This window comes from Schistocerca serialis, chromosome 6, assembly GCF_023864345.2.
Source record: "Schistocerca serialis cubense isolate TAMUIC-IGC-003099 chromosome 6, iqSchSeri2.2, whole genome shotgun sequence".
Taxonomy (NCBI): Eukaryota; Metazoa; Arthropoda; class Insecta; order Orthoptera; family Acrididae; genus Schistocerca; species Schistocerca serialis.
In genome coordinates this window covers 597,531,098-597,551,781 of record NC_064643.1, presented here as the reverse complement: position 1 = coordinate 597,551,781, position 20,684 = coordinate 597,531,098, and the positions used below count along the sequence as shown (strand labels likewise).

Here is a 20,684-nt window from a genome sequence, read left to right as displayed (position 1 = left end):
ATTAGAATGGATATTTTTCTTATTCACCTTTAGGAAGGCTGCGCTGTAACAAATACACACGCAACAATAACATTCTCGCTGCCAATGCATTGTCGTTTGGATGGGACGAGTGTTTCGTGATTATCTCAGTGTCACTTATCATGCAGTTAGCGAGCTTTGCGGCTAGGCTACTCAACTTACAATATACCGTATGATATGAAACGTCTAACATTACTTCCATCATTGTCCCCTTGTTCAAAATTATCGCAAGGATCATCGGACAGATAGTCAATTTCAGATGAAGTAAGAGGCTCTATAACTTCTTCTTCTGTAAGTGCCCTTCGTCTATCCTGGACTCGGGGCACTGTGATATCACCGTAAGATGACTAAAACGACAGCGAAATAATGTCCTAAATTTCTATGCTATTACAACCTTCGAATCACAATGTCCTCATTTAGAGACATGTATAAAGTTATAAATATGTCACCTTTCGTTCCGAAAGACACCTTTAGTTTTCACCTTCAAGAATGCGCCTTTCTACGCATAATTAATTTTTTTTTTTTACCTAAACTCAGAAGATATTAACTAGCCGATGGGAGGTACAAAGATTACTGGGATGCGTCCATGTGACTGTGCACATTCAATTTTGTTTTGTGGTGCCACAGATTCATAGGAGATGTCGACACTGTTCTCATATAAACTCTCTGGTTGTAAAAATATGAGGACAACAATCACGAATGGTAAAAATTAACGAATTTTAATAGACTAAGCATTTATTTAGTATGTCCTTATATGAGGACGCCCTGACCGAAAGGGTTAAACAGAGAGAGAGAGAGAGAGAGATTGAGGCGACCCAACAGAGAAAACGAAAAGTAAGCAGAAAATTTTAGGTCCAAATTCTACCGTAGGAGGACCGTACACACCAAAGCTAAATAACGAAATTGAAAAAGTACACAGACATTTATTCAGATAAGAATAAACGTAACTAAAATTTTATGGCTACATTAAAAGAATCGAGGCAACCAGTTTAATTAGACAGGTCGTGGAAATCTACGAAAGTCGTACTAAAGCTAAAACTGATTCAATAATACCGACTGCTGCAATAAATGAACTGACGAACGCAAAAATAACACAGCTTGATATAACAGACAAAAAAAAAAAGGCTTGTCACTTGGTCTTTCAGAAGAAAAACTCAAGAGGACCGGAACATCTTGGTCTGACGAACAGAAGAGAGCTTCCGAGAGAATAAAACATGGCCATAAAAAAAAGATAAACCAAAACCCTGAAAATGTCCTTTGTTGTACATCGCGTAATCCAATGTGGCCCCAACAATAACGACGACGACAACGAGTATTATTATTATTATTACTATATACGGTGTGTCATAGGCCCTAGTAGCGAAAACAGACGAAAATATACGAAAGCAGAACAAAAAAACTTCGGTAAACATTGGTCTGCTAACGAACAATTTGCTTGACAACTGCGAATGACTGACTTCAGTATGAATTTTTATCCTAGTTACTAGAAATTTATTTGAAATGTAAAATGCTCGATTAAGTTCCCATACAATAACGATCAATGATTCATGATAGGACCAACATGGTCCAAATGAATAGACATACTCCAAAAAGTATTGATATGACACATGAGTTTATGTTAATGGCTGTATAGACAGTGCAAAACTGCCTGAATAAAGTAAAGCAGGAACCCTTAACTTGTTCATTAATCAGCAAAAACGAGCATACAACAAATAAACATAGATTTCTATTTACGCAAACATAGCTGAACATTCAAAAATACAGGCAATTTAGGATGGAAAATAGGTTTTTGTCTGCGGTACTGGAAATGACACTCTGAATGTTATTGTTAGCAGTTATTAGCCCCTACTTTCCTCTTGCATTCTCCTTGGCATGGAGATTTCACTAGAGATTCTGTTGTTTGCACTGTAATTTTGCACTAGGATAGTTCGTCTGGCCCTGACGAACCGACGGACGACAGGTTACAGCCTGTGCCGATTTTCCGCACGATTGTGTTCCGGCCGCGAGTGTTACGGTCGGTATTGGCCTCGCCAGAGATGCTGGGGCGCCGAGTTGCCGGGGAGTGGCCCTCTGGCGACGAGGAGTGGTGGGTTAGAGAGTACCGAGCGAGTGTTGGGGTCCGGATGGTCCGAATTGTTAATAAGTTTGGCACTCTGTGGTAACGAACTGATGGTGAAATCGAGACGCTTTGGGATTCAACGCTGCTGTGGAACGATAAGCCGTGGGCTCTGCAATTGTATGGACGCAATTCACGGCGAGCTGTGGCCATGTCGTTTGTGGGTGTTTTGCCACGGCAGATAAACAAGACAGCGTGGGCCCAACCTGAACACGCTGTGCTGTAGCATGTTCGCCCACAATAAGGATTTCATGATATTGGAGAAGAAAGCAGTGGAATACGGTACGTGAATTAACCCACAGTGACTTCTGCGGTGTTAGTTTACTTAACTGTGTGGAGACTGAGCAGTGACTGTCACTTTTCAACGGAATTTACGATTGTGTAAATGTGTGGCCAATGCGGGATGGACGTTGTCATAAACTTATTATATTTCTTATTTGTGAACATAATTTTCTGTTATCAGGATTACTCATTGGACAGATTTGAAATTGTCATTTCTGCGCGGCAGTTCAGCAGGTTATAAATACTGGAATTTGACACATATACTAACTGTGAGTTTTGGCTATGTTTTTATATCTGCGCGTTAAATGAAAGGAATTTTGAAGTTTGTAAGGTACCTTTCTACCATTACGATTCTGTAAGTTTTTATTTGCAAGTTATGTTGTTTGCTACTGTTATTGGTAGTGAATTTATTGAATTAATCAGAGGAACAGTTATTTAACCAGCCTTTCTATGAGGTGTATTAAGACTTGTTTCTAAGTGAACTATTATTAATAAATTACGTAAATCAGTAATGTTGTGTAAGCAGTCACTGAAGCCACGCATCTCCATTAGCCAATTAACCATGGCCAGTTGGGAACGGGTATTGATGTAACATTAGGGGACTAGAGGGTATTCGTTAGTTATGGCAACGCTAATCCTGTTGTTCGTTGATCTTGTTGAAGTGTGTAGTCACCCTTAAATTATATACTAATTCCGCACAAGCTGAAATTCGGAAGGACGTCTGAAGTCACTACGAACCGTCGCGAACAGACACTGGAAGCTGGGTTGCCACGCATCGTTTAATGCTGACACAATAGCCGCAGACAACAGAGACTTGGACGGTGTGGAGCCAGAGAGCCAAATGGCAAGCTGAGTGACGTTGTGCGGTGTTTAACGATGAGCCTCGCTTCCTGCCTCTCTCTGCCACATCGACGCCAAGGTGTCCGTTCATGACCTGGTGGAAGGTCACACGAAGCATTAAATCTAAGGGACCAGTACCTTCCCAACTTCTGCAAACATGCTGCAGAGAGCTACTGGGTATGACAACAGGACTGATTTCATCATACAAGGGTCTGGTGCAAGAGGGCGGTAACTCCATTTTACCATTTTTTCAAGAGAGACGCCAAACTGAGTAGCATATTTCATAAATTCTGAGAGAGAGAGAGAGAGAGAGAGAGAGAGAGAGAGATATTGTCAATGGACCTACTTTAAAGTGATAATGCGTGGTGGCTCAGGTCTGACTACTGTGAATGTAACGAAACTCTCGACATGTATACGCTAAAAATCTGTCTTTGGTACTGCTTTTAAAGTTTCTTTTGGAAGCAACGTTATAGATGTGACGTAAAGTCTCATGTCACAGCAGTGTTTGCCAGTGATTACATGGAATTTCGATGGTAAAGTGTTTTTCACTATTTTCTTATAGTCCTGTGGCAGAAAAAAAACCTGTTCTCCACGTATTTTCTCGACTAGACGCAAACACCTGTCGCAGGGCACAAAACTATGACCGAGTTCAGGAAACCGGTGGGTAATGGTTTCCAGTTTGCTATGCCGTATTCTTATATTGGGCACAACAGTTACCTGATAATATGTATAGATATCTAATATGTACACTCAGTATACTCCCAAAGTAGTGATTCAAAAAGCTGATTACCTCATTTGAACTTTTCTTTCCACTCACTGCAGCATCCATATAAAACTGGGTCTTTTCCTTGGCACCATCGACACAGAACATGGCTGTAAAATGTATCACTAAGTGGCATGTTTAGGTGGTAGTCCATACACAGTATTCAACAGAAGCTTCCTCCCGTACCTCTTCGGATTTATCCCTCAGTTCACTGTTCACTCCATTTTTCTAAGACGCAACTCTTTCTCAGTTGCAAGTAGTGGGATAAACGTTTCGGAAAACTTTTTATGTGGCCGTCTATTTGTTGTCTAATGATCTGTGGAATGGCATTAGGCCTGGTCTCATGTTTTCCTCTCTTGTTTTATGGAGGTGTAACGTTTGCTGCTATGTAAATTGCTTTTTGCTGATCACATGTAAAAGAATCAATTCTGTCTTGCGTAGCTTAGATTCTTTTCGTCGCACCATTATCTGAAGATAAATAATATAGAGTGAAATCACCACTACTTAGCAACATATAATCATACATTTCAGAAAGTATTGCATATCACACTATCTTATATTCGAAGCTCCAAAGCTCGGCAGATACTTGCCCCTGATGTTGGTCTGCGTCTCACGACTCTATATGCAGTAGCTAAACCTTTTAAACGTGAATCCCCTTGTTCTTGATTTGCTATTTTCCAGAATGGTGTCAGACATCACTTTTCTCGTCATCTGGAAGTATCGATATGCGGTTTCCCCTGTATTTGCAGCCTTTAGCAGGCTTCCAGCTTGGTAACATCTGTATATTCGCCACCCTTAGCACGTTTCAACTTCCTCAAATTCCTTCTTCACTTCACTGGATTTCTAGACCGCTTTCACGAAACGCATTCATATTTTTCCACAAGGATTCACTGCCTGCATAGTTACTGTGTTAAATTCAATGCCTGATGAAGCAGACGGTTCGCCGTTATCCGTCATTACTCCAACTAACAGCTGGAGAAATCAGAACTACATCACCAGAGTCGGCATGTGTTCCACCCTACCGAACGATTACTGGGCCTCTTTGGGGAAACAAAGAGGTAGATCCTGCAGGTGCCTCTCTTTTGACCTATACGCAGGAGGGTGCACAGTTTTCTTGACGTGTACGAGGGTGGTTTCATAAGTCTGGTAAATTTACTTGAAACAATGTAACATTTTTGTGGCACCTTTATGGTTAGTAAGCTTGATTTGTCCAGGGATCGTATAAAGAATTTCAACAATGTGCAGTGTACAGTTCATTATTGGCAGCCGTCTTAATTGGTCAGTGTGTGACTGCACGAGTTTCGTGCTGTAATCAAACGTTTTCATTTGAAGATTGGACTGACGCACAAATCAAAACAGCATTGGATGACGTTCAAGCAGACTCTGCACTATCACTGAAGACCATTTACTTTTGGAGTAATGAATTTAAAAGTGGTCGTACATGCACTGAAGACGAAGTGCGCTCCGGCCATCTAGTTGAGGTCACCACAAAGGAAACTAGTGACAAAATCCATAAAATGGTAATGCAAGCCGTCGAATAAAAATTCGTAAGACTGCTGCGAATGTGGACATCTCAACTGAGTGTGTGCATAACATCCTGCATGGAGAACTGGCTATGAAGAAGCAGCGTGCGAGGTGGGTGGTACGATTGCTCATAGTTGAACAAAAGCGCATCTGGCACAACATTTCAACACAATGACTGGCGATATTTTACCGAAATCTCAAAGACTGTCGATGAAATCTCGATCCATCATACACACCAGAATCGAAATGGTAGTCAAACCAATGCACAAAGAACGGTGGAAATGCTCCGAAAAAGGCACAGACCATTGCGTCAGTTGGTAAGCTGATGACCACTGTTTTTTGGGGATTCTCAAGGAATAATCCTCACAGATGACTTGGAAAAAGGCAGAACCATAACTGGACCCTATACTGCTTCATTGTTGGATCGTTTGAAACTTGCATTGGCTGAAAAAAAGGAGCAAGGTTGTCACTCAGAAAAGTACTCTTCCACCAGGATAACGCACCATCACACACATAAGCAATAAAAATGAAGGAAGTCCATGAATTGGGCTTTGAATTAGTTCTTCATCCACCTTATTCACCATACTTAGGTACAAGTGACTTCTTCCTCTTTTCTAGCTTAGAGTTTTGCAGAGTTTAACAGAGCCTATTTTTCCGATGGGATGAAAAAGCTGGAGGACCGGCAGACCAAGCGTATATCGCTCGAAGGCAACTATGTGGAGAAGTAAGGTGAGTTGTTAACGAAATAAACGTTTTTCTTACTCTTTTACCAGACTCATCAAACCACCTTCGTATTACCGTAAGTTTTCAGCGGATCTGTTCCATTTTTGCACCAAGATGCAACTACTTTTGGCGCACACGTAGCTGGAAAGGAGTTACTCCGGTCTTGCACCAGACCCTTCAGTTGTTGGTGGACGGCAGAATACTCGCTAGTATGTAGTAAGGAAGAAAAACCTTTCACCAAATAGCCTATTCCAGCAGGATAAATCAAACCCCCACACTCCACCTGCCATCGTAAATGCCTTGACGAATGTACGGGTCCGTAATTGGCCTTGAACGGTCCCTAGATTTGTCATACACAGAGCATGCCTGTGATGCGATGAGAAGGCATAGACTTTCATAAAGGCCTTCTGACAGCAAACTTTATAAACTGATAGAGGATGTGTCAGCCATAGCAAGAACTTCCTCAAAATGCCATTTCGAGACTGGTTGCTTGCCACAACGAATACAACGGTGTATTCCTCCCCTGGGGGGGGGGGGGGGGGGGTCACTCCTTATACTGATGTTGATGATGGATATCAGTTCCGAACGGAATGAACGCTTTACGTGAAGAACACCTCCACAAACTTTGATGAATACCGGACTGGCGCGTCATGGCATAACACAATCCATTTGCGACAGTGCACCTCAAAGAGAAACAATTCCTGCTCGTGAACTGGAGCGGCATTTTAACTGTCACAGCAGATCGAAGCGGTGGACGGTACATAAATGGTGCAGCACGGTAAACGTAGTCATGAATGACGAGGTACGCTGCGGCAAACAGCGATAATAGCGCCACAGCTGACGTTCCGATGCAAAGCAATTGTGGTGGGAGTGGACTGACAGAGACTCGGTAGGGATCGGTCCATATTTAATACAGGCCGCGCGGTACGCCCGCAGGTGACCGGACGGTGCAGCGCAAAAGCACCCGTCACGGAGGAATAATACTCAACCAAGGGTGCTGTTTCTAGAACAACTGTAGCACTAGCTGCAATTGTAGATAGTTGCGTAACTGATCAAAGGACGGGTGTGGACAAACAGGACAGCAGAGGAAAGCACGTACTTAAAACAGAATAGCCCAGATATATTCGGACTCAACAAAACGATGGGAACCACACGAATAAAGTATTTGCCATTTCAACATCACAAACTTAATAACATTAATTCCCATTTTGTTATCCTTTAGTTTTCTTTACTGTCCGGTGTTTTAGCTATAGCGTTATCGCTGATGAGATTATCATGTAGACTAAGCCACTCACCAATGAGAAGCTATATCAACAGTCACCAACAGAAATCCTCAACATCTGTCTACGCTTTACAGATTTCACATGTCTTGAACCGTGCTCACTTATCCGGAACATACTTGCTTTCTTAAGTGACTTTATAATGTGTCGTAAATAACTCACACAGCACTAACGAAAATGCAGATGCCATTACTTTCCCGACTGTCTCCCAATTATACAAATACCAGGAACAGAATTTATGTTTCGCTTATGCATCAAGTATTTTCTTTAAGAAAGTCATGACTTTCACGTCCGTACTACTACTACTACTACTAGAATTTATTATCGAATGTAAAACAAAAATCACTGCGCAGTATACCTGCAACACATGCAACGCATTGTAACGGCTATTGAAAAGGAAGATTGAAGTTTAACATCCCGTCGACATCGAGATCATTACAGACAGAATACAAGCTCGAAATGTTTCAAGGATGGGGAAGGAAATTGGCAGTGCCATTTTAAAGGAACCAGCGGTTTGTTGCTTTGATTTGTGTTATAAGACCTTCATTTTAACGTACATCGGCCACGGACAGCAGGGACGGAAAGGAGCAAGCGCACGAAGGACTGACTGTTAAAAGCCCGCACCTTGGCCCTCGCAGGTATTCTTCTCTGGTGTCAACTGTAGCAGCCACACAGGACGTTGCAGCCGTAGTCTATTCGCGAGCCGAGAAGACGAGTCCCGTCTGCACACGGCGTCCCGCTTCGCGCCAAATAACGAGCATATGGCGGTCAATGAGAGCCCAGAGATACGGTGACGGCGAGAGGGCGCTGCACATGCAAGCGCTCGGCCGTAAGCAGCGGGCCGGACACAGTGCAGACCTCGGCCGGCATAAATCGCCGGCCCAAGAGGCAGTGCGGTGCGGTGCGTTTTCCGCGAGGCGGCGCGGCGGCACGTGGCGCGCCGCTGCCGGATTGCCGGCCCGTACACTTTTTTCCCCGCCGGTGCGCCGCGTCCCGATACGGCGGCAGCACGCAGCAGCACCAGGCAGCCGGCGGCCACTCGAGATTTCGCCTCAAGTGGTGCGCGAGCGGCACGCCGCGCCGGCGAGATGCGGCCGAAGCCGGCGCCGGCGCCGCCGACACTTGTGCCGCGACTCGCCGACAACACGGCCCTCGCGCAGCGCCGGCTCCGATTCCTGGGCCCTCACTCTTTGACGGAAGGGCGCCAGTCCGCGAGTACCGCCACACTGTACTGCACGTCGCGGCTGACGCAAATAGCAAACGTTACTTTGACGTACACTGAGTCGTTTTCTTGGGTAGGCTGTTCTTTTATTTTGAAATAAACATTTTATTTCATTTTTCGGCAACTAGCTCTTCGCCCACGTACGCATCTGTCACCAGGGTGGTTTTTTCCACCGTGTACAAACTCTAGGGATTGACGGATGAGATACGGGACAAAAAAGGTATAATGAATTGATGTGCGGACATGCTTGGTTCTATGCTAGAGGCCATTTATTCAATCATACATTGTTACGGAGACTGCGGTCTAATACGTGCTGTACCGTGCACATGGAAAATGGTTTCCATGTGCTTCAATGCATGGGAGTAGATGCCATAGCTTGTTCTGTCTCACACGTTCACATCGGCCAGGCTGCATCCGAACAGTGTCAAAGGTAGCACGAATACAATGCTCAAGTGTCTCCACATCAGCAACCACATAACCCTTCAAATCTTCAATGGCACTTCTTCCTGCAGGGGAGGCAAAATAATTCGCAAGAAACGCCGATAGTTCCGGCCTGTTAGTCGACGTGGAAGGAACACCGGTCCCAAAATACGGTTTACAATTATCCCGGCCTACACATTCCTGCTGGACCCATGCTGATGACTCGCTGTAACCACACCGTGGGAGTTCTGCATACTTTCCCACAGACGACTGTTACGAAAGTTCAAGATATCATTCCGCGTAAATGTGGCCTCACCTGTAAATAGGATGGATGACACATATCTTGGAATCGTGGTTGCCTGGTGAAGAAACCAGTGACAAAACTGCTCCCGATGTGGAAAGTCTGTCTCTAGGAAGCCCTGCACGCGCTGTAAGTGATAAGGAGGGTAACAATTCTCAAAAATGGTTCAAATGGCTCTGAGCACTATGGGACTTAACATCTCAGGTCATCAGTCCCCTAGAACTTAGAACTACTTAAACCTAACTAACCTAAGAACATCACACACATCCATGCTCGAGGCAGGATTCGAACCTGCGACCGTAGCGGTCGCGCGGTGCCAGACTGAAGCGCCTAGAACCGTTCGGCCACCAGCGGCCGGCTAACAATTCTCCTAGAGAATGTTCCACACAATCGTCTGGCTTACGCTGTGCTGGTGGGCCAACTGCCTGGTACTGACACGGCGGTCACCTTCCACAGCGTTAATCACATTTTCCTCCAGGTCTGCTGTCCTGACATTTCAGGTACATCCTTTATGATTTCCTGCTTCCTGAAACGATCTTGTCTCAGACAAACGGCGAAACAGTGTTGTAAACATTCAACGCTGTCGTTGATGCCGGCGGGGATAGGTCTCCTGATACAACGTTGCTACCCGCCGCCCGTTGCCATTTGCCTTTCAGTAAGTAAACATTATGTCCGCAAGCCCTCCATTGGAATACGCAGCCAATGTGTAAAACGCTGCCCCACACCCACTGCGAGATGAGTCAGCAAGAGAAATGAGAATCGGACCCAACATTACCAGTTACTACGGCAGGAGAGGACGATAGGGCATGACGTTTGAGGAACAGTACTATCCTCTAGGAGGAAACCATGCATACTGTAACTGTGGCTGCATCGTAAACGCTAATTAGACCGCAGTCTCTATAACAAAATATGATTTAATAAATAGTCTAACATGGAAACCATGCATCTCCGGACATAAGTTCATAGACCATTTTTGTTCCGTATCCTTTCATCGATCTATCCCTAGAGTTTGTACACGGTGGAAAAATCACCCTATATTTCAAACAGATACAACAGGTGCCCATCCTGAGAGACGTCAGGCGCATTTTCTCGCGTCTTTCGGCAAATATATGCAACTTCATATTTGCGATGTGTAGTTGAAGTCAGCCGAGACAAACACTGCTCATCACGTCTTTCGTGCGACGCTCAGCGTCGACGGAAAACGTCGGTTGGTTTCCCATTACGAACGAAATAATTTTTAAACCTAAATTTTACGTGCCCATTCAATAGCGCGGTCGCACATTAGTGCGATATTCGTATTACAGGTATTCAAAGGGAACTTACAAGGGAACATCCCCATCGCACCCCCCTCAGATTTAGTTATAAGTTGGCACAGTGGATAGGCCTTGAAAAACTGAACACAGCTCAATCGAGAAAACCGGAAGAAGTTGTGTGGAATTATGAAAAAAAAGCAAAATATACGAACTGAGTAGTCCATGTGCAACATAAGCAATACAAGGACAATGCTAGATCAGGAGTGCCGTGGTCCCGTGCTTAGCGTGAACAGCTGCGGAACGAAAGGTCCTTGGTTCAAGTCTTCCCTCGAGTGAAAATTTTACTTTCTTTATTTTCGCAAAGTTATGATCTGACCGTTCGTTCATTGACGTCTCCGTTCACTGTAATAAGTTTAGTGTCTGTGTTTTGCGACCGCACCGCAAAACCGTGCGATTAGTAGACGAAAGGATGTGCCTCTCCAATGGGAACCGAAAACATTTGATCGCGAGGTCATAGGTCAACCGATTCCTCCATAGGAAAACACGTCTGATATATTCTATACGACACTGGTGACGGCATGTGCGTCACACGACAGGAATATGTTGTCGACCCACCTAACTTGTACACTTGGCAAATGGGTAAGAAGATTCTTCTACCTTGCCCGATTTAGGTTTTCTTTGCGATGTGATAATCACTCCCAAAAAAGTGATCGCATCGGACGGACGGACAGATAATAATTGTCTGAAAATAAAAAATAAAAAATTAAAACTTTTCACTTGAGGGAAGACTTGAACCAAGGACCTTCCGTTCCGCAGCTGCTCACGCTAACCACGGGACCACGGCGCTCCTGACCTCACATTATCCTTGATGTTGCCTATCTTCTCATGGACTAATCAGTTTGTATATTTTGCTTATTTTTTTCATAGTTCCATACAACTTCTTCCTGTTTTCTCGATTGATCTGTGTTCAGTTTTTCAAGGCCTATCCACTATGCCAACTTATAACTAAATCTGAGGAGGGTGCGATGGGGAGGTTCCCTTGTTAGAACACAAAGATAACCAGCACTCCAGCGACAGCGCCGGCCCGGCCCGCGCTGACTACTGTCGTCATTCGGCAGCGCTGCTCAGACATTTAGAAAGTTCTGAAATGTGGTTCTAATGGTTCAAATGGCTCTGAGCACTATGGGACTTAACATCTATAGTCATCAGTCTCCTAGAACTTAGAACTACTTAAACCTAACTAACATAAGGACATCACACAACACCCAGTCATCACGAGGCAGAGAAAATCCCTGACCCCGCCGGGAATCGAACCCGGGAACCCGGGCTTGGGAAGCGAGAACGCTACCGCACGACCACGAGCTGCGAACTCTGAAATGTGGCAACGGAAAAGAATGCTTAAGGTGAAGTGTACTGACACACTTAAGAATAAAGAAGCCATGAAGAAAATAGGGGAAGAAAGAAAGCTATCGGAAGTGTTCAGAGATAGCAAAAAAAATCTTGGCTGGGACATATACTGCGTAAGAATTGTATGCAACAAAGAATTATTGAAAATGGAAGGAACGAGAGGAAGAAGTAGGAAGAGAATTGGAATGACGGATGACATTAAAAAGAGGACGAAAATACAAATGAAGGTAGGAAAGGACATGAGGCACAGCCTTTAGAGTTGAAATGTCATACGACAGATACACTACAGAAGAAAAAATATAGTACGTTTCACTAACAATCACCAATCGAGCTTAATTTTTGTTTAGTTCAATCCTAGACTGCTATGTGCCAATACGAGGTGCGTCTGGAAAGTTAGGTAATTGTTTCAGAAAATGAAGGAAACAAAAGTTGCAAATAAAATACCTTTACTGGCCTTCAAAGCCACAACACTATTCTGCTGTCGGTTGTAAAACGTCTGAAAACTTCCAGCAAAAGTTTCTTGTGGAGTTGCTCGAACCACAGTAGTCATGCTTTGTTGGATACTCTCGTTATTGAAGCGGAAGAGACCTATGCCAACTAACACGATCTGCAGACCAAGCGACAGTCAACGACATGGTGTCCATCGCTTCCTCCATCTCCGTCAGGTAGAAATTCCTGATGCATGAAGCCCTTGCTGTCGAAACAGACGAACAACATCGTCATAATCTTACATTTTGTCGGGTGACTGTTTTGGAGGCGGGGAAGACGAGCACTACTGTGTCTTGTGCCCTCTTTGAATGACACGGTGCATGCATATGTGGTATTTTAACTGGGCCTGTAATGCATGATCTGTTCATAAGGAAATATTCAAACACATCTTGTCGCAGAGTTCGATTGCTTCTGAGAGCGATGGCAACAGATCTAAGGTTTCAGCAGGTTCACATGAATAGATGCTAAGGAAAGAACGTCAGTTATCCACAACTTCATTCGTACCTTTAATATTGTTAGCCTGAAGTACGGCATCAGGACACATAAAATATTAAGCAGTACAGGCTATACTATTTTGTAACGTAAGGGATGAAGCTTCAAAATGAGCAGTGATAAGTGGATCGTGTACCACTGCTTTCGGTCACAAGGGTAAATGTATGTTTCGGTATTCAACGGAATCTAACGTGAATGTAATGAATTCAGTAAAGAATATGTAAAAGATAGAGGCTGGCCACAGTTCTACGGAATTGCTCTCGGCACTTTTTTATAATAAAATAAAAAAATTACGGCAAACATGCGAAGCCAAGTTATGCAACTAAGTGCTGTTAATTTAATATTTATCAACCCACTCTTAAACGGAATCAAAAATTATTAACGGATCGGGTCAGTATTTCCGGTGCCTCCCTCTCTGGCGTCAGCTGTCGAGTTCACTGTCCTCAAAGAGATCGATTGAGTAGCTTGGATAAATTGTAAATTGATGTTCAAACTGTCACCTCGCCTTTAGGAGGTTACTGTGTCAGACACTTACAAGAGTAACTGGATTGTAGAATATCTTGAAAGTGGCTTTTTATGGCCAGCTCTTACAATTTTTTAAAATATTTTTTACGGCGTCGTTTGCAATATGTGTCCAAAAGTTGACGTACACGATAACATTACGCAACGTTCGACGATAACCTGTACAGATTTAAGGACTCTGTCTTTACATATAGTTGAGCGTAAGAGAAAATTCAGACGCGCGGCTTTCCCTCACTGTATGTTCAGTACTCTAGTTCTCAGACTTCGTGCAAGATTTTACTGTATAGTCGGATTGCATAACACATTAAAATGAATGCGCAAACAAAAAGGTACTGTGACACGTCTATATTTTCTATATTTTACGTAATCAATAAGTCGTCGTGCACTTTGCATGTTTTCATAAATACAGCGTAAACAGTTGTCAGATTAATCTGTGAGAAAGCAGTGTCGGTGAGCTTGAGTAGTATGTGGTTGTAAAAGCTTATAACGCGACCCCCAAACCACTGAAAAAAGGTTGGTCTATAGAAAAAAATAAGTCTCGCACATTGTGTCATTTTGACCTATATTTGCCCCATGACACTGCCAAATCTCGTGCCAGCAGCGGCGCTGAATAACCCACTTTGGTACTACAAATCAAATAAACACAGTCTCGATCGCGTTTTCAGGTTTTACTCGTTAGAAATCGATTTTGGCCCTTTCCTCAGACCATCTTCAGGCTTTTCCCCGACATTATGGCTGCTGGTTGCGGCAGACGAAGCGATATCCGCAGAAGCAAGGATGTTACAGAATGCTTTCTAAAATTACACTTTGGCACATTGACGCTCTGTCATCAGTAAATTTGGACGGTAAAAGGAGGAGAAGTGGTCACATTCAGCTCCCTATCACTAGGTGGTGCGCTAATGTCGTAGGTGAATTCCAAATATCTTTACACTGTCTCCTAAAGCGAGGGCGTGTTTCAATGTGGATTGCGATCCGTTCGCCGGACGGAGGTACTAAAATTGGCCGTCCGACAGGGTGCCATTGGACGGGATCAGACTCTAGTTGTCTTTCAGCGCCGTACCAGGAAACCTAGCGGCAACTATAAACTCCACTCACGAAAACCACCCACTCAATTACGATTAGGCCAACAAAACAAGATTCAAGATGAATCCTACCTAAGTGAAATCAGTTTTCACAGCGTATCGAAAACGTATCGGTTCAACCAAATAAGCACGAATCCCATCGACAAGCTCTAAATAGTATACATCTTTTCTTTAGTTTTCCGGTGCAAATCCTGTTACAATAGTGGGCGAGCACTATTCATGTAATGATAACTCTGTGTTCTGTCTGTATTCATACCCCAAAAATACTGAGTTTCAATATTGTTATCAAAAGTGTTATACAAGATATAACTAGAATGCGATTTTCACTCTGCAGCGGATTGTGCGCTGATATGAAACTTCCTGACAGATTAAAACTGTGAGCGAGCGAGGTGGTGCAGTGGTTAGCACACTGGACTCGCATTCGGGAGGACGACGGTTCAATCCCGTCTCTAGCCATCCTGATTTAGGTTTTCCGTGATTTCCCTAAATCGTTTCAGGCAAATGCCGGGATGGTTCCTTTGAAAGGGCACGGCCGATTTCCTTCCCAATCCTTCCCTAACCCGAACATGCACTCCGTCTCTAGTGACCTCGTTGTCGACGGGACGTTAAATACTAACGACCACCACCATTAAAACTGTGTGCCAGACCGAGACTCGAACTCGGGACCTTTGCCTTTCGCGGCAAGTGCTCTACCATCTGAGCTACCCAAGCACGACTCACGACCCACCTCCACAGCTTCAATTCTGCCAGTACCTCATCTCCTACCTTCCAAACCTCACAGAAGCTCTTCTGCGAACCTTGCAGATTTGGAAGTTAGGAGACGAAGTACCGGCAGAATTGAAGCTGTGAAAGCGGCTCGTGAGTCGTGCTTGCGTAGTTCAATTGGTAGAGCACTTGCCCGCGGAAGGCAAAGGTCCCAAGTTCGAGTCTCGGTCCGGTACACAGTTTTAATGTGTCAGGAAGTTTCATATCAGCGCACTCTCCGCTGCAGAGTGAAAATCTCATTCTGGAAACATCCCCCACGCTGTGGCTAAGCCTTTTCTCCGCCATATCCTTTCTTTCAGGAGTGATAGTTCTGCAAGGTTCGTAGAAGAGCTTCTGTGAGGTTTGGAAGGTAGGAGACTAGGTACTGGCAGAATTGAAGCTGTGAAGGCGGGTCGTGAGTCATGCTTGAGTAGCTCAGATGGTACAGCACTTTCCCGCGGAAGGCAAAGATCCCGAGTTCGAGTCTCGGTCCAGCACACAGTTTTAATCTGCCAGGAAGTTTCAAGATGTAACTACTTGTGTCTTACTTATATGCCACTTTTTTATGTTCGTGTTGACCATCTAGCATTAAATAGAAATTTCAGTTCCTTTGCATTATTATTCGTTTGAGGAGCGAAAACAATACGTCGCAGCCCACAGATAAAGTGGGATATCGTGCAGTAATCCTTTTTCTAGGAACAACGCAACCACTATCCATGCTGAGTTGGCAGAAGTGTACGGAAACACTGCCGCACCAGGTGACACAGTGGGTTGGGTGGTCAGACGCTTCTAGTGTCATCATTTTCTTCGGGCCTTTGTCCCACTTCAGCGCGGGGTGGGCCTTGTTATTACGGATCTGGCGATGTTAAGTGTCAGACTGTGGCCGGATGCCCTTCCTGTCGCCACCCCGTGCCTCCTGGAACGGAATTAGTGTACCCTACCTGTCTGGTCTAGTGTAAGCCATGAAATAGTGCGAACGTTTTCAAATGTCTGCAAGTTGTGTAACTGAGGCGGGGTCTGGGGACCAGCACGGTATTCACCTAGTGGGATATGGAAAACCGCCTGAAAACCACATCAAAGCTGGCCGGCACACCGGCCCTCGTCGTTAATCCGCCAGGTGGATTCGATCCGGGGCCGGCGCGCCTAACCAATTCCAGGGAGCAGCGCATTAGCACCCTCAGCTAACCTGGCAAGTCGAGGCGCTTCTAGTGTGCACAAACAAATCTGAATGACGAAGAACGAAGCGGCGGACCATATCTCAGGGAAGGTCCAGGAATTGCAAAAGGGATGGAGGTCCCGGTGCGTGAAGACTGGCGTATGGTGTATCACAATAGGAGACAGAAGAAACAGTGAAGATCAGTGATGGACCGGTTTGCAGCACCTTGTATGACATTTTGAATACGACAAAGGTTGCCGCCAGCAGCATTCCGCGGTTGCTGAAACCGTTCGAAAAAGCCGCTCAACGGAGGCAGCAGCAGAGGTGTTGCAGTTCCGCCAGTCCATTCTGCATGACTTCTTTCGACAGCTAATCACAACGAACGAGTGTTGGCTGCATCACTATGACTCCGAAGGAAAGGAGCAGAGCATTCAACGGCAACTTCTGGTTTCACCACCGGTGAGAATGTCGAAGACCAACCCATAATCGGGCGAGGCGATGCTTAATGCTTCAGGACTGTCGAAGCATGGTGCTAACAGGCAGTCAGTCACAGGAGTAGACTACGGAAATCTGGCGAGGTTACTGGAGGCGAAGCGTTGCAAGAAGGTTTCCAAGGGATTGTTTTTGCTGCCAGCGCATTCCGCACTGGGAACAGTCATAGACGCTTCTTCTTTGGTCTACCAAATTTTGCATCACCGTGTGTATTCTCCTCACTTGTCACCACCTCTTCCGTCTGGTGAAGAAATCACTGCGTGATACACATTTCCAGAATAACAAGGTACCGAGCGAGGTGGCGCAGTGGTTGGACACTGGACTCGCATTCGGGAGGACGACGGTTCAATCCCGCGTCCGGCAATCCTGATTTAGGTTTTCCGTGATTTCCCTAAATCGCTCCAGGCAAATGCCGGGATGGTTCCTTTCAAAGGGCACGGCCGACTTCCTTCCCCATCCTCCCCTACTCCGATGAGACCGATGACCTCGCTGTCTGGTCTCCTTCCCCAACACCAGCCAGCCAATAACAAGGTGATTTTCGAGGTAGAATATTCCCTAAGCAGCCATATGCCGACTACACTGAGGTCTCCGCCAAGTTATCCATCTTTAGGAAAAATATGTAGAGAAGGGCCTAATACCACTAACACGTTTGACGGTCGCAACTTGATTTTTTCTGGGCGATATGAATTGTTTATGACTGCCCGTTGTGAGCGAAGAAGGAAACAAATGAAGCGACTAATGTATCAGGCAGGGCCGCCAAGCCAAGAACGGCGAATCCGATATCCACGGATGCGAGTCGAGAATCTCGACGGAGAGTCAGCACGAGGACGTTGGGCAGCCTGGCCGGTCCAACGAGCGGGCCGGTTCGTGTGTCAATGGCGGCGGCGCGCGAGGTTAACGCGGCGCCATCACTCGTCTGCCTGCCCAGGAGCCGAGCGACGGGGCCCGGCCCACCGCCGCCGCCACCGCCACCGCCGCAGCCACGGCCACAATGCGCGGCGTTTACGTAACCGCCGGCCGGGTTATCGGCTGGGCCGCGCGCCGCTCACCTCTGGCCCCAGATCCCATCTCGCTCCGAATACTAATTCCCGGCAGGCGACACTCGCCGGCTCCTGTTGCTAGCCACTCCCCGGGGCCTCTTCCATCCTAGCCAGCGGCTCATTACACACCTCCCCTGACTCTGACACAACCAATTTCACTATTTTATTGACAAATGCCGTGTTCGTATTTGGTACACATACTACAAAAATGGTTCAAATGGCTCTGACAAGGGAACCTCCTCATCGCATCCCCCTCAGATTTAGTTATAAGTTGGCACAGTGGATAGGCCTTGAAAAACTGCACACAGATCAATCGAGAAAACAGGAAGAAGTTGTGAGGAACTATGAAAAAATAAGCAAAATATACAAACTGAGTAGTCCATGTGGAAGATAAGCAACATCAAGGACGACGTCAGCTTAGCAGTGCCGTGGTCCGGTGGATAGCGTGAGCAGCTCCGGAGCGAAAGGTCCTCGGTTCAAGGCTTATCTCGTGTGAAAAATTTAATTTTTTGTTTTCAGTTTATGTCACAAACTCTTATGTTTTCATCACTTTTTTGGGAGTGATTATCACATCCACAAGAAAACCTAAATAGGGCAAGGTAGAAGAATCTTTTTACCCATTCGCCAAGTGTACAAGTTAGGTGGGTCGACAACATATTCCTGTCATGTGACGCACATGCCGTCACCAGTGTCGTCTAGAATATATCAGACGTGTTTTCCTGTGGAGGAATCGGTTGACCTATGACCTTGCGATCAAATGTTTTCAGTTCCCATTGGAGAGGCACGTTCTTTCGTCTACTAATCGCACGGTTTTGCGGTGCGGTCGCAAAACACAGACACTGAACTTATTACAGTGAACAGAGACGTCAATGAACAAACTGACAGATCATAACTTTGCGAAAATAAAGAAAAAAATTTTTCACTCGAGGGAAGACTTGAACCAAGGACCTTTCGTTCCGCAGCTGCTCGCGCTAACCACAGGACCACGGCACACCTGAGCTCAAAAGCTTCTTGATGTTACCTATGTTCCGCATGGACTACTCAGGTAGTATATTTTGCTTATTTTTCCATAGTTCCACACAACTTCTTCCTGTTTCCTCGATTGATCTGTGTTCAGTTTTTGAAGCCCTATCCACTGTGCCAACTTATAACTAAATCTGAGGGGGGTGCGATGGGGAGGTTCCCTTGTGAGCACTATGGGACTTAACATCTATGCTCATCAGTCCCCTAGAACTTAGAACTACTTAAACTCAACTAACCTAAGGACATCACACAACACCCAGTCATCACGAGGCAGAGAAAATCCATGACCCCGCCGGGAATCGAACCCAGGAACCCGGGCGAGGGAAGCGAGAACGCTACCGCACGACCACGACCTACGGACCACACATACTACAGTTAACCAGTTTCGGCTGTACAGAGTCGTCATTAGAACTAAAAAACTTGAAAAGCAAAAATGCAATATTACTATTAAACATAAACAGTTACAAAAATATTTAAAAAATGGTTCAAATGGCTCTGAGTACTATGCGACTCAACATCTGTGGTCATCAGTACCCTAGAACTTAGAACTACTTAAACCTAACTAACCTAAGGACATCACACACGTCCATGCCCGAGGCAGGATTCGAACCTGCTTCGTAGCGGTCACGCGGTTCCAGACTGACGCGCCTGGAACCGCACGGCCACACCACCCGGCAAAAATATTAAAAAGTGCTAGGTAGAGAGAAAACTAATGTTTCACAATGGCGAACTTAAAGCCCCATTCACAGCTAGCGATCATGGTGCCCCTTTTACTACCATAATTTTCAGTCGTTGACCGCACGTGCCCTTTATTCTGATTACCGGTTCCAGCTTAGCCATCTTCGGATGCGTTACAGCAGATTTAAAAGAAAAGTCACTGTTCACATTGAGGATTTCAAATTAAACACCTCTGATCCGTCAATTTTCAACCTTATTTTATTAGGGAACCAGTTTCGGCGCTCTATTACAGCATCTTCACGCCCTGTGTAGAAACAACAATGGTACCAGTATGAAATAAATAACCAAAAAAAGGGGAACGTGGTGTAAATCTATATACAGTGGTAACATGTAATAACATAACAATAACAATATCAACCAGTACAGGAAGTTACATATAGTTACGGATAAATTAAGGAATAAAACGAGATAAGAGAAACCATATTAACTGAAACTAGCGAGCAAAGTATATACATAATATAATCGTAAGAAATGAATCTACTTAATGGAGGTCAATATTTCATAGAGAATCACGGTATAATGCTAATGCGCCGGCCAGTGTGGCCGAGCGGTTCTAGGCGCTACAGTCTGGAACCGCGCGACCGCTACGATCGCAGGTTCGAATCCTGCCTCGGGCATGGATGTCTGTGATGTCCTTAGGTTAGTTAGGTTTAAGTAGTTCTAAGTTCTAGGGGACTGATGACCTCAGAAGTTAAGTCCAATAGTGCTCAGAGCCATTTGAACCATTTTGCTAATGCAATGTCCGTGAAACAAATCG

General features: G+C 45.1%; 1 protein-coding gene and 1 non-coding gene across 6 annotated transcripts in view; one reads left to right on the top strand and one right to left on the bottom strand.

Moving 5' to 3' along the window:
• LOC126484374 (myocyte-specific enhancer factor 2) overlaps window positions 1-20,684 on the bottom strand; it is an 890,132-nt gene that overhangs the window by 289,183 nt on the left and 580,265 nt on the right. The window lies entirely within an intron of this gene.
• Window positions 15,118-15,190, top strand: Trnaa-cgc (transfer RNA alanine (anticodon CGC)). The gene has a single exon. It is a non-coding gene; the product is annotated as a tRNA-Ala (tRNA).